A 15,266-nucleotide genomic window follows, 5' to 3' on the forward strand; every position below is an offset into this window, starting at 1 on the left:
TTTCTTCATAGTCCAACTCTCACATCCATACATGACCACAGGAAAAACCCTATAGCCTTGACTAGACGGACATTCGTTGGCAAAGTAATGCCTCTGCTTTTCAATATGCTATCTAGGTTGGTCATCACTTTTCTTCCACGGAGTAAGCGTCTTTTAATTTCATGGCTGCAATCACCATCTGCAGTGATTTTGGAGCCCCCCAAAATAAAGTCTGACACTGTTTCCACTGTTTCCCCATCTATTTCCCATGAAGTGATGGGACCAGATGCCAAGAGTACTGAGCGGCATTTCACCAGAGCGCGCGACGCCAGGGACTTACGTTCACACCCTGGACCATTGTAACCCCGACGTATCCCCACCCTCCGTTTTCTACAGATTCTAAAAGGAAAACGCGCATTTCTTACGCGAGAGCAAAAGAACTCCCCAGGGTTTCTTCTTTCCTTCCTAGCTCTGTGCGGAGTGCAATAAGTAAATCCCTCCCAGATTGCCTCGAGGCCGGGCATTTACGCAACTTGAAAATAGGGCTAGGAGAGCAAATAGTGTCTTAAACCGAAATCCTTTCCGAAGTCGGCCACTACATCGACTCACCCCGGCTAGGCTCAACTGTAAATTGCCTACCTAGCAACCCGGTGAGTGACATGCAAACTGATGGCAAGGATCCAGAGCGCGCGCCCGGACCACCGCGGAGGGCTGGGGGCAGATCCCCGAGCCCTCTAGCTGGGTCCGGGGCTCGCGCGTGCGTACGAGCGAGCTAGCGAGGGGCTCCGGGCGCGGCGCGTGGTCTGCGCGCGCCCGGCCGTGCGTGTGGCTGCGGGAGGCTGCGTGTGCGCGCAGGGAGGGACAGTCCGCCTCCCGCCCGCGTCGGAGCAGGGTGCGCGCCCTGCGCTGGAGGTGAGTGTGGGCAGGGTCTCTAGGGAGGCGCGGAAGCCTTGGAGAGCACACCCTCCCGCCCCGACTCCCCGGGCTGGGTGGCGGGCGTGGCCCTAGGGCCCGCTCCTTTCGCGCCGCGCCCTCTTCAGGGACACCCGGGCCGGGGCGGCTCGGCTGGGAGGCGGGCAGGGCGGTGCCCCCTACTCCTCAGGCCCTCTCCCGGAGCGCGGCTGGGGTGGAACCGCGATCAGCCGAGCCCTGGGGCTCTGGCCTCCGCGACGTTCAGCTGTCCCACCGGGTGAGCGCGGGAGTTGGGGCCCCGTGGGGCTGTGGGCGACATTGCGGAGCGCCGGGCTGCGTGGTGGGGCCAGGCCGAGGCTAGAAGGAGCCCGCTGTCCTCCCTGACCCGCCCCAGGGCGCAACCCACCCCAGCCCGTCGCCTTGGGCCGCTCAGGTGGCACATTCTAGGAGCAGCCGGTGGCTCTTTGGCCGAGTCGGCGGGGGAGGAAACGGGATGGTGTTTCGGTGTCGGATTCCCCAGCAGGCCTGGGGTAATTCATTGCCCAGACTCTGGGGAAGGGCCCAGAAGCCGAATTGTGGGAATCCCTCCCTCCCTGGAGACGGATTGGAAAGAATATGGACCTAAGAAGGATGGGCGGGCGAATTGGCAAGAGGGAGGAGGAAACCTCCAGGGGCTGAGGCTCTGTGATTTTTAAGAGGCGGTCTTAGCAAGCCTACAAGTCATTTTAAAGGAAACCTTGAAGGTGTAATGGAGCCTCACTTTTTCAAGCAGTAAGTAATGATACCAGCAAGAAGCAGGAGTAGCATTCCGTAGTCCTTCTTTCTCTTCCACTTCTCACTGCTTTTCTAGGAGGGAAATTTGCAAAGCAGAGGTGGTTTTCTTTCCTCTCTAGCGTTTAGGAGGTGGCTCCTTTGTCAGCCACAAGTTTTTTTTTTTCCTTCTGTTTTTAGAGTTAAGGAAGATTTGAGTTTGCAGTCCTCAGCTGGGAACGGCTTTGTGTTTGGCCCTTTTTCCCCCAGGCGGCTTAGACAGAGGTAGGGAGCTGAGTTTTTGCTCTCAAAATGTGTTGATACCTGATAAAAGCATACCTTGAACCTGTATCAGTGTAGAGAAAGGAACTATTTACTATTTAGAGGTAAGAGTCTAAGACTCTTTTTTCCTCCTCAACAGAAAGTTCATTCAAACGAATGGTTGTTGGGTAATTTCAGTCCTGAAAATAAAACCTGTTATCTAGACAGTTGTTCAGTTGCTCAGTGGTGTCAGACTCTTTGCGATCCCATGGATTGCAGCACGCCGGACGTCCCTGTCATTCACCATCTACCAGAGCTTGCTCAAACTCAGTGTCCATCAAGTCGGTGATGCCATCCAACCATCTCATCCTCCGTCATCCCCTTCTCCTCCTGCCTTCAATCTTTCCCAGCATCAAGGTCTTTTCCAATGAGTCAGTTCTTCACATCAGGTGGCCAAAGTATTGGAGCTTCAGATTCAGCATCAGTCTTCTGGTGAATATTCAGTACTGATTTCCTTTAGAATTTACTGGCTTGATCTCCTTGCATTCCAAGCGACTCTCCAATACCACAGTTTAAAAGCATCAATTCCTCACTGCTCAACCTTCTTCACAGTCCAACTCTCATATCCATACATGACCCCTGGAAAAACCATTGCTTTGACTAGACGGACCTTTGTTGGCAAAGTAATGTCTCTGCTTTTTAATATGCTGTCTAGGTTTGTCATAGCTTTTCTTCCAAGGAGTAACCATCTTTTAATTTCATGGCTGCAGTCACCATCTGCAGTGATTTTGGAGCCCAGGAAAAGAAAGTCTGTCACTGTTTCCATTGTTTCCCCATCTATTTGTCATGAAGTGATGGGACCAGATGCCATGATCTTTGTTTTTTGAATGTTGAGTTTTAAACCAGCTTTTTCATGCTCCTCTTTTGCTTTCATCAAGAGGCTCTTTAGTTTCTCTTCTCTTTCTGCCATAAGGGATGGTGTCATCTGCATATCTAAGGTTATTGATATTTCTCCCGGCAGTCTTTGATTCCAACTTGTGCTTCATGCAGCTCAACATTTTGCATGATGTACTTTGCATATAAGTTAAATAAGTAGGTTGACAATAATCAGCCTTCATGTACCCCTTTTCCAACTTGGAACCAGTCCGTTGTTCCATATCCAGTTCTAATTGTTGCTTCCTGACCTGCATACAGGTTTCTTAGGAGGCAGGTAAGGTGGTATGGTATTCCCATCTCTTTCAGAATTTTCCACAGTTTGTTGTGATCCACACAGTCAAAGGGTTTAGCATAGTCAGTGAAGCAGAAGTAGATGTTTTTCTGGAATTCTCTTGCTTTTTCTATGATCCAACGGATGTTGGCAATTTGATCTCTGATTCCTCTGTCTTTTCTAAATCCATCTTGAACATCTGGAAGTTTGTGGTTCACGTACTGTTACAGCCTAGCTTGGAGGCTTTTGAGAATTACTTTGCTAGCATGTGAGATGAGTGCAATTTTGCGGTAGTTTGAACATTCTTTGGCATTGCCCTTCTCTGGGATTGGAATGAAAACTTGCTAAATTTTCCAAATTTTGAGTGCTGGTATATTGAGTGCAGCACTTTCACAATATCATCTCTTAGGATTTGAAGTAGCTCAGCTGGAATTCCATCACCTCCACTAGCTTTGTTTGTAGTGATCAAGACAGTGGCCAAATATAAATCCAGATGAGATGCATGAAGTGATTTGAGAGCAAGGAGAAAGAGAGGATCAAAGCTTTAACAGAAATGAAAATAATGTTGATAATAGGTATAGAGCATTAATTTTATGAATTTTTTAAACATTTTATTTTGTTTTGGGATGTAGCTGATTAACAATGTTGTGATAGTTTCAGGTGAACAGCAAAGGGACTCAGACATACATATACATGAATCCATTCTCCCCCAAACTCCTCTCCCATCCAGGCTGCCACATACCATTGAGCAGAGTTCCATGTTCCTTACAGGAATAGGTGCTTGTTGCTTATCCATATAGCAGCGTGTACATGTTGATCCCAAACTCCCCAACTATCCCTCCCCTTCCCCCACAACCATAAGTTCGTAGAACATTAATTTTAGATGTTATCATGTCCAATGTTGTTATGACTGAAATAAATTCTTTTTCTTGTTCTTCTGTTCAGTAGTTCATGGCAAATCTTGTAATTAAAGCATGGAATATGGAAAACAAAACACTTCAGCTGGTACTTTAGTCTCATGTGAAATTCTACAGGTAAGCCCATCTTATTTTAATTGAGAAATTATCCATATTGGTTAAAATTGCATATAATAGTCTCCTTTATAAGATTTTAAGGATCATTTATGCAGCTGCAAGTTTTGTTGTATATTCTACTATATTTCTTTCCCTAAAAGATTCGAGGCGTTGAAAGAGTTAAGCTCAATTAAACCATTTAAGATTATATAAAGATATATGTATGTGTATATATATATATGTATAATCATCATAAAACACCATGGTATCTCAGGAAAACATAGCTATATATACTACATTTAGTGATCATATTCAACTCAAGATCAGACTCAACTCTCTTTTTCCCTAAAAAAATACTCAATTGAATATTTCTCTCTTTTTCTTCCCTTTCACATGATTTGCCTTGTCTCTGTGTCCAGTCTCCAGCTCTGTTCTGTTCACTATTGGATAATACAGGTAGAACCCTGTTTTAGGAAATGCCTTTATCCCTTCTGCCACCATATATAATGTCCAAGCCAAATACGCTTTTCTGTTGCATCTCTAACAGCTATCGTCGCTCATGCCTGCTCACTGTGTAGTAGGTACCCAAGCTACAACTTCATGAATGAGATTCACAATGGGAGAGTCAAACAGGGTGCTTTTAAATGGCCTGGCACAACAGATTCAAGAGTTGCAATCTGTTTAATAGGCTCTTTGGCAAATATCTTTTTTGTGACTATGAGCATTGATTTTGTCTTAGTACATTGCTGCATATAATAAATATTGATTTGCTTTTGCAACCAGAGCTTTTGATACATTGTGAATTAGAAGAGAAGGGAAGGCATGGTAAAGCTAGAAGTGACTTGTAGGGGGTCTTCCTCCATCTTCTCCAGGTGGGCTTTGCTCATAATGTTCAGTCTGTTGTGAACCTTCCTCTACACTCTGCATTGTGTTTGAAACTTGAGGGCCAGGCAGCCCAGTCTCTGTCATAGGTCCAGCGTATTGAATGAATGAATGAAATACATTCAGATAGCTAAGGACAAGGGAAGCGGTAACTTGGTTTGACAGACAAGAGTGACAAGAGATCTGTTAATACTCCTCATCTAGGGCCACAATGGGAAGAAGTATTAACTAGAGCAGCTTTCACTGTCTATTCCTCCAATGAGTGAAGCTCTAACAAAACAGAGACAGGCAGCCAAGCTGTCAAGTCAGCCTTGGTGCTACTCTGCCTGACTTGCTACTCAGTCTTTGCTGCACTGGCTACTTGCTACTCAATCTTTGCTACACTTCCAGTTTTTCTAGCTTTTCTGGACCTGGTTATCCTGTTGCTTCTTCCCACAGGCTACTCTGTCATGTGACTCCCTCAGACTGCCCACCACTCAGGGCAGAGTTGTGTCAACTTTTTTGTACACTTTGTTCCCGGCACCCGAATCTGGAAAGGCTGTGAGGTTGGACTCTTCTACAGGCGCTGTGCTCTAGAGAAGGATCATAGCATTTAGAGTTGAACCTGAACGTGGGTTCCAGGTCCACCTGTTCTTGGGCTGCAGTGGTCTCTGAAAAAATGACATGGTGACACCCATTTTACCATGTTGTGAAATGTGCTTTGTAAATTGCTATAGACATGATACATACTTAAGCCCAAATGTCCACTTAACCTTAAAACAAACAAACCCTGCTGACAACATTGTAAATCAACTATACTTCAATTAAAAAAATAATAAAAAAAAATGTTTTAAACCCTGCTTAAAATTCTAACATGTATTACAAATTACAAAAAGTACACTCTGTGTGTGTATGTGTGTGTGTTGGATACAGTTGCATATAGGGCAAAAGCAAAGAGAAAATTGCAGATTGGCAGGTCCTGCTACTTTTGACTGCTCTTCATCTTTCTCAGCCTAAAGATCCGACACTCCACAACTGCAGAAATCTGTAAAATACAGATGTCCTCTATCTGTAGTTCTAGGGCTTCCTCAGATACCAAAATGCATCACAAGTCCTTAAGATGGCATAATAGTTGCATATAATCCATGCACATCCTCCATATACTTTAAATCATCTCTAGGTTACTTCTAATGCCTAATATAAATGTTATGTAAACGATAACATTTAGTTATGTTATTTGTAAATACAAGGTGAATTATATGTAAATAGTTGCCAGTGCACATGGCAAATTCAAGTTTTGCTTTTGGGAACTTTTTGAATTTTTTTTTTTAAACATTTTTAATCAAAAATTAGTGGAGCCCATGGCTGCAGAGCACTGTATTCCCTTCTATTGTTATTCCTAAAATAACTAAATACCTTGTTTATAAACAGTATATGCCTTTTTAAAATATGTTTTTAAAAGCCCAGGTGTCTTCTACCTCAATAGGCAGAAGACTGGAGGCTTCTACTCTAATGAGGCTGGAATGAAGGGCATTCCTCCCACACATCTGAGTATCTGAAGGTGGTATTGCTGCCACCAGCAGGGGGTGCAAGGGCAGAATGGGGAAATGATAATGAAGCTTTAGGTATTTATACTCACTGTCTACCTCAAACTGTATAACCACAGAGTTAGGCTTAATATGAATGGTTTTCTTGAACTCATTGTATTTCAAATCCATTCTTAAAAATGGAACAACTTTAAACTGTTATGCAAAATGAAACCTTTTCTATATCCTACGTTTTATTTTATTTTTAAAATTTATTTATTTATTTGGCTGTCCTCAGCCTTAGTTAACGGCATGTGGGATCTAGTTCTCTGACCAGGGATCAAACCTGGATCCCCTGCATTGGGAGTGGGGAATCTTAGCCACTGGACCACCAGAGAAATCCTCTATATACTACATTTTAAACATGAATAGCAAAGTTATGGAATCTTGAAGTTGGAAGGGACCTTAGAAGTTATCTAAAATAACTTAAAACTCAGTAAGGAATTAATCTTTGAAAATTTCTGCCTACTGCTTCAAGATTTCTGTTGGTGAGCAGCAGCCCCTTCTAGTACAGTCATCTGTACTGAATCTTCCCACTGATTTTTATCCTTAGGCTTCCATCTGCCTCCCAGAGTTACACTGATGTATTGTTCAAAGTATCTGAAAGCATCTATCATGGTCCTTCTAAGCTTTTGTTTTCCCCAGAACAGAATATGCCCCAGTTCCTTCAGCCACTACTTCATACAGTCCTTATTGTGGGAGATGATAAACCCCTAACCTTCCTCTGCACTAAATCTAACTTGTCAGTTTTCTTTTTAAAATGGAACATATATGTGGCTATAGGATTATGATCCCTTTTGCTCAGACTTTTTCCTGTTTCTTGAACCTAAGAGTGTATTAGGGGTTTTAGTGTGTGTGTGTGTTGGCAGGACACATTATGGTATTAACTTGTAGAATTTATGTAAGCATTGTCATTCATTTACAAGCACTTGGGAAATGCTTTCTGTCCTAGACATTGGGGACTCAGCAGCTATAAAAATGAACATTGTCTGTGTTCTACTGGAACTAGACAGGGCCTGAGAAGTATCTGGCCCACTCTCTTAAAGATTCTAATGAGAGAAGCAACGCCCAAAATTCAGTAACTTGTCCCCTTCTTCAGCCCTTGGAACTAGAATCCTTGTGTCCTCACTATCCAGTTACTCCTTTACATCACCAGCTTTCTTCATATTGAGTGCACACTCAACTAAAACATTTAAGTTCGTAACTTCGACTGCTGTTAAAATGACCTCCCATCCTCTCTTGTCCAGTTGGTTCTTTGAACTCTGACACAGATCAGTAAATTTGTTTTCACCAGATTTCATCTTGCTTTGGCTCTATTCTAACCTGTTGAAAGTTTTTTAGATTGTAATTATATCTTCTAATGAATATGCTATTTTTCCCCTGCTTCCTCCTATCTTCAAAATTGAACATTATCTTTCAGCTTTTATTGTCTTTGTTTTTGCATTCACAGTTCTCTGATGAACATACATTTGTAATTAGAAACATTGTATATGTTTTTTAAATAATTAAATTAATTTTCACTTTGCAGAAAAGAAGCAACGTTTTTGTACCCCAGGGAAGAATATCAGATTATTTTGGCTTAAATAATTATACCATTGCCATAATGCTCTTTTCCATTTCCCTGGAACCCTTGTATTTGACCTGATCCCTCCACCCATGCCTCCAGTTTATTTTCTTGTACCCAGCATGTTTCTGATGTAAAATGAAAGGTCCATACCTGCATGAATTGTTAGTTATTATTTTTGACTGTTATTAATAACTCATATGTCAGGTTTTGAGAATGGGCATCTTGAGTCTTGCTGTATAAAGATGGTAAGGCTGAGATGCCACTTTACTGTTTCTCTCAAGGTTCAGTGGTTAGAAGACGTTTCACCCCACTCAGGGTAGCTCTGGTCATGAGGGTTGCAGCAGACGCCCGAGGATAGGAAGGGCAGTGGCCAGGAATGTGAGGTTTGGAGTTCTATTTGATTTTGGTTCTATCTGTGTTTACCTTTGTTTATAGCCTGTGACTTTGGGCAAGGTATCAACTCTTCCCGAAGCCTTAGTTTACTCACCTGTTAAATGTGAACAGTAAAGGTCCTAAAAGCTCCTTAAATCGTGGACTCTCCTGAAGATGACATGACTTAGTGCCTGGTGCTCTTCCTACAGTTGGGACACTCAGGGCCAGCATATCGTGTGGACACCTGCCTACATAGATTGCACACGGTATCTGAATAAACAGATAACTGATTGAACTGCCAAGCTCTTTTTACCTTTCTGTTGGAGTATGGTGTGCAAAAAGAAAAGTGTACAAGTTAGAAGATAAATTATTAGAGTGACCACACCTGTAGCCACCATGTAGATACAGAAATAGCACATGGCCAGCACCCCTAAAGGTTCTCTCCAGATTCTCCCAATTGTATTTCCTCCCTCTCCCCAGGGGTTACCACTGTCCTGAATTCTAACACCATAGATTACTTCTTGGAGAAGGCAATGCAACCCACTCCAGTACTCTTGCCTGGAAAATCCCATGGACAGAGAAGCCTGGTAGGCTGTAGTCCATGGGGTCGCTGAGGGTCGGGCACGACTGAGCGACTTCACTTTCACTTTTCACTTTCACGCATTGGAGAAGGAAATAGCAACCCATTCCAGTGTTCTTGCCTGGAGAATCCCAGGGACGGGGGAGCCTGTTGGACTGCCGTCTATGGGGTTGCACAGAGTCGGACACGACTGAAGTGACTTAGCAGCAGCAGCAAATTACTTCTGCCTGCTTTTCAAGTTGGTGTAAACAGCATCATAATGTCTCTTCTTCAGGCACCTGGCTTCTTTAGCTCACCATTATAGTTGAGAGATTCTCCATGGTGTCATGGGAGGTTGTAGTTTGTCTTCATTTTGCATAAAGTGCTATTCTCTAAATTTCTTTCTTCTATCATGGGTTGTTTCCAGGTTGGGGCTGTCATGAATAGTGTGCTGTTAAGAACTTTCATGAACATTTTTGGGTGTCCTTAAACAGACATACACATTGTTGCCTGTTCTGCCTGAGGTATAGTAGCCATGTCATTGGCTACGCAGTTGTATCTCAGTAAAGATTTTTCAATTTCCATTAATTGAACCAGTTTGTTCAGCTTTTGGTTTTTGTTTTTATTTCAACTATTTAAATATTTATTTGTTAAATTATTAAAATTAGTTTCACAATTCAGTGAATACAAGATGTTCTAGGACAGGATTTCCCGAAATGCAAAATTCTAGTCTTGCCACAGGCTGTGAAATTTAAAATAGGTTCTTTGTTCAGATAAGTTTGAGAAATGTTGCACAACATATCCTCTTCTCAGAAAATGTACATTAATATATTAAGAACTCTGAAAAACTCTCCATATGTACGCTACTGTGTGTAAAATTGATAGCTAGTGGGAAGCTCTGTACAGCCCAGGGAGTTCAGCTCGGTGCTCTGTGGTGACCTATGAGAGTGGGATAGGGGGTGGGAGGGAGGTTGAGGAAGTGACAGTCTCTAAGTTATGTCCAACTCTTTGCAACCCCATGGAATATATGGTCCATGGAATTCTCCAGGCCAGAATACTGGACTGGGTAGCCTATCCCTTCTCCAGGGGATCTTCCTGACCCAAGAATTGAACCACAGTCTCCTGCATTGCAGGTGAATTGTTTACCAGCTGAGCTAAGGTTGAGGAGATAGGAGATATATATATAGTTATAGCTGATTCACTTTGTTGTATACCAGAAACCAATAAAATTGTAAAGCAACTACACCCCAATAAAAAAATAGTAATAATAGTTTGAATGAAAAAAAAATAGTTTGAATGATTTCCAGTCTTTTTGTCACAGCCCTTTTGAGGTTCTGTAACCCCTGAAGGTAAGACACAGATGCAGCCATCTTTGGCTGCCATAAAGTCCTATGCCTAATAACTGAGGCGCCAGTTCCTTCTCTGAAGATGGTGGTTTGGATATTTAAAGTATTTGCATACTTAATAATCTAGAAGCTGACCACTGTTTTGTCTCTGGAGGTTTTCTGGGCTTTTCTATTATTTGAGATTTTTCTTCAGCTGTCGTAGTGATGATAATGCTGAGTTGCTTCAGTCATGTCCGACTCTGCAACGCTATGGGCTGTAACCCACCAGGCTCAGGCTCCTCTGTCCATGGGATTCTCCAGGCATGAGTACTGGAGTGGGTTGCCATTTCCTTCTCCAAGGGATCTTCCTGACACAGGGATCAAACCCGAGTCTTTTATGTCTCCTGCTTTGGCAGGTGGTTTTTTACCACTAGCACCCCCTGGGAAGCTGTCGTACTCCAACCACCAAATCAACAAGTAATTACTGGTAACCTGCTATGTACCCAGCATTGTGCTAGACTTGTGAGACAGAGAAGATGGTTTGCTTAGTTTAAATTATTTAGAGTCTAGTTGGTGAATGCCTGTGCAGTTAATACAATCACAAGTTTATTTTTTTTAAAATGGAAAGTATTTTAAAATTATAAATATAATTTATTTCTTGAGAGTGAAAAGTGATATAAAATCATAGTGTCCATGTCGGGCCCTTTTGTGTTTTTCTATGCATTAATGTTTTAGGTTTTTCTTTCTGTCCCTCTCTTTGGGCATGGGGTTTAGAACAGTGTCAGTGTTCATCAAGCCTACTGCTCAGCCTTCCTAAGTTGCCCCAGCTGTCACAGTATGAGCTGCTTCCAGAGCTCAGGTGGGGCCAGCTGGATTTCTGCGGCATTACAGTATGGGCCTTTGTCTGCATGGCTGGATGTCATTTACCTTCAGAAACTGCTGAGTGCCCCAGTACTGACTGGTTAATTCATGCTCCCCATGTAAACCTCATAATAACCAAATTGGTATCAATGCTTGATTTATATCTGGAAGAAGACGCATTTGAGAAGTTAACTTCTCCAAGGTCATGCAGCCATTAAGTGCTGCAACCAAGATGGAGAGTGAGCCGTCTAATTGCATTTTTGTTATTTGTTTTTCCTGTTTTGATAATTTGAAATACAAAGAAAACTATGAACATAAGAGAAAACCTGCATTTCTATCACCCTGGGTTAACAACTGCTAATACTTTATAGTATTTGTGTCTAATCTACTTTTTCCCATGTTTCCCACATGCCCCCTTCATTCTTTCATAGTAACACCCACACTGCTTAGTGTGGAAGGTGTTCCTTTAAAAAACAGTTTTATAGCTGCTTCTAAAAACTCGCTCTTTCCTGTGTACAGTTTACAACTGTTTATCTAAATGGTATTATATATGGTATATATATAATGGTGTAATCATTCAACTTGTATTTTTACTCAACATTTTAATTTTGAGAACTGTTCAAATGAACACACCATGTGCAAATCCAGTTCATTTCTTTTAACTGTCTTGTCGGATTCCACTGAAAGACACAGGTTTTATTTTATCTGTTATCTTTTGTTCATTGTTTAGTTGCTAAGTCATCCTTATTGGTTTTTTGTTTTTCATTATTTTCTGTTTTATCTTATTATTCCTTTTACTTTCTTAGTAGTAACATTGGAATTTTTTGAACTTCTTGTACTCAGATCATTTATTTTCAATCTGTTTTTAAATTTGCTCAGTTGTGTCCAACTCTTTGTGACCCCATGGACTGTAGCCCACCAGGCTTCTCTATCCATGGAATGCCCCAGGCAAGAATTCTGGACTGGGTTGAAGTGAAGATTCTCTTCTCCAGGGATCAAACCTGGGTCTCCCACATTGCTGGCAGATTCTTTACCATCTGAGCCACTATGTTATCTGTTAATGCTGATGAAAGAAGACATACTAAAAAAAGTCTGCATAACATTTTATTTCATTTATGTGCTTTCTGGTAAAGACAAAACTATAGGGCTGAAAAAATCAGTTGTCGCCTGGGGATTGGGGGAGGAACTGATTACAAAGGAACGCTAGTAGATTGTTGTGATGGAGCTGTTTGGGATCTTGATTGTGTTGGTGGTTACATGAGCATCAAAACTTACAGAATAGTACAATAAAAATGATGAACTTTACGTAAACTATATGCCAGTGAAAATATATCACATGGATACAAAAAATATATAAAGTAATACTACTTTTTTTGAAAAAAGTACATTATTTTTAAAAGTTAATTTTCTGTAAGGATTGTTTTAGTTATACCCAGTGCATTCTTATAAGCAGCACTTTTTTAAATGGGGAGGGAAAAATTTTATTTTCCTTGTTTTGAATTGTAATGTATTCAAGTATCAAGAATCAAAATAATATTTAAAATATGTATAAGTAATGATGTAATATAACAATATAATATTAAATTACTAATTATAATATTAGTGGTGGTGGTTTAGTCCCTAAGTCATGTCTGATTCTTGTAACTCCATGGAGTGTAGCCCCCCAGGCTCCTCTGTCCATGAGATTCTCCAGGCAAGAATACTGAAGTGGGTTGCCACTTCCTTCTCCAGGGGATCTGCCCGACCCAGGAATCGAATCCAGGTCTCCTGCATTGCAGGCAGATTCTTTCCCAACTGAGCTATAAGGGAAGCCCCATAATATTAGTAATTAATTGTTACTAAATTACATTGTTACTTAGTAATTGCATTGTTAATGTAAAAGTAATATTACAAAGTAATACAAAGTTGGATTGAGTAATCTAACAAAGTGATAGCAAGTAGTGTAACAAAGTAATACAGAAAGGAGTGCTCTCACCTTTCTTTCTTCTCTACCCTGTTCCTCTCTGTTCACTATGTCCTCTCTGTTCTATATGTGTATCTGGACTGTTTTTCTTATGTACATACAAATGTTTGCTCTCTTTCTTCTTCCTTTCTAACACAAAAGTTAACATAAACATTGTTCTATACTTCTTCACGTATATATATTCCATGTCAGTACTTAGAGAATATGGGCTTCCCAGGTAGTTCAGGGGTAAAGAACCCACCTGCCAATGGAGGAGCCACAGAAGACGCAGGTCCGATTCTTGGGTCGGGAAGATGCCCTGAAGGAGGAAATGGCAGCCCACTCCAGTGTTCTTGCCAGGAGAATCCCATGAACAGAGAAGCCCGGTGAGTTACAGTCCAAAGAGTCGCAAAGAGTCAGACACAACTGAGCACAAGCATGAGCAGACAGGATATTGAATATAGTTCCCTCTTATGTAGTAAGCCCTTGTTGTTTATCTGCTTTACATATAGTTGTTTGTATCTGCCAGTCCCAGACTCCTCATTTATCTCATATCCGTCTTCCCCTTTGGTAACCATAAGTTTGTTTTCTATGTCTTTGAGTCTGTCTCTGTTTTGTAAATAAGTTCATTTGTATCCTCTTTGAGATTCCACATATAAATAATGCCAGATGGTATTTGTCTTTTTCTGACTTCACTTAGTGTGATAATCTGTAGGTCCATTCAGGTTGCTGTAGTTAGCATTATTTTATTCTTCTTTACAGCTGAAAATTTTCCACTTTTTTTTTTTTAATTCATTCATCTTTTGGTGGACGTTTAGTTTGCTTCCATGTCTTGGCTATTGTAAATAGTGCTGTTATAAACACTGGGTTTCACATATCTTTTCAAATTAGAGTTTTTTCTGGGTGTATGCCAAGGAGTAGAGTTGCTGGATCATATTGTAACTCTAGTTTTAGTTTTGTGAGGAACTTGCATGCTGCTTTCTATAGTGGCTGTACCAATTTGTATTCCCACCAACAGTATCGAGATTTCCCTTTTCTCTATACCTCTTCAGCATTTGTTACATATAGACTTTAATGACCTGTTGAAGTGATACCTAACTGTAGTTTTCATTTGCAGTTCTCTAATAATTAGCAAAATTGAACATCTTTTCACGTGCCTATTGGCCATCTGTGTGTTTTCATTAGAGAAATGTCTATTTAGGTCTGCCCATTTTTGGATTGGGTTTCCTTTTTTGTTATTGAGTTGTGTGAGCAGTTCGTGTATTTTGGAAATTAAGCCCTTGTCAGTTGCATCATTTGCAAATATCTTTCTCAGTCTTGGGTTTGTTTTTGCATTTTGTTTACAGTTTCTTTTCTTTGCAAAAACTTGTAAGTTTAATTAGATCCCATTCATTTATTTTTGTTTTTATTTCTATTGCCTTAGGAGACAGACCTAAGAAAATATTGCTACAGTTTATGTTAGAGAATATGTTGCCAGTGTTCTCTTTTAGGAGATTTACTGTGTCATGTCTTGGGCTTCCCTTGTGGCTCAGCTGGTAGAGACTCCACCTGCAATGTGGGTAGACCTGGGTTCAATCCCTAGGTTGGGAAGATCCCCTGGAGAAGGGAAAGGCTACCCACTCCAGTATTCTGGCCTGGAGAATTCCATAGATTACAACCCATGGGGTTGCAAAGAGTTGGTCATGACTAAGCAACTTTCACTTCATTTATATTTAAGTCTTTAAGCTGTTTTGAGTTTTATTTTGGTGTATGACGTGAGGGAGTGTTCTAATCTCTTTGGTTTACATGCAGCTTTCCAGCTATCTCAACACAATTTGCTGAAAAGACTATTTCCTCCATAATATATTTTATTCTTGCTTCCTTTGTCAAAGATTCAACAACCATAGGCTTATGGATTTATTTCTGGCTCTCTATTCTGTTCCATTGATTCATATATCTATTTTTGTGCCAATACCATGTTGTTTTGAATATTGTCACTTTGTAATATTGCCTGAAGCCTGGGAGGGTTAAGCCTCCAGTTTTGATCTTTTTCCTCAGGATTGCTTTGGTAATTCTGGGTCTTCTGTGAGTC

At 41.2% G+C, this 15,266-nt stretch overlaps 1 protein-coding gene across 21 annotated transcripts in view; it reads left to right on the forward strand.

The window, feature by feature from the left end:
- Positions 1-473: 473 nt before the first annotated feature.
- B3GALNT1 (beta-1,3-N-acetylgalactosaminyltransferase 1 (Globoside blood group)) overlaps positions 474-15,266 on the forward strand; it is a 33,347-nt gene continuing 18,554 nt past the window's right edge. For 12 of the 21 annotated variants that reach the window (XM_070792285.1, XM_019960007.2, XM_070792282.1 and 9 more), the window contains exons 1-2: positions 938-1,168; positions 4,055-4,143. The gene's annotated coding sequence lies outside the window, so the exon portion shown is untranslated. Of the gene's footprint in view, positions 630-684; positions 892-937; positions 1,169-1,842; positions 1,927-4,054; positions 4,144-4,541; positions 4,579-15,266 lie in introns of those variants that run through there. The other 9 variants (XM_070792279.1, XM_070792309.1, XM_070792304.1 and 6 more) reach the window with 8 other exon arrangements.

Source organism: Bos indicus, chromosome 1 (genome assembly GCF_029378745.1).
Source record: "Bos indicus isolate NIAB-ARS_2022 breed Sahiwal x Tharparkar chromosome 1, NIAB-ARS_B.indTharparkar_mat_pri_1.0, whole genome shotgun sequence".
Lineage (NCBI taxonomy): Eukaryota > Metazoa > Chordata > Mammalia > Artiodactyla > Bovidae > Bos > Bos indicus.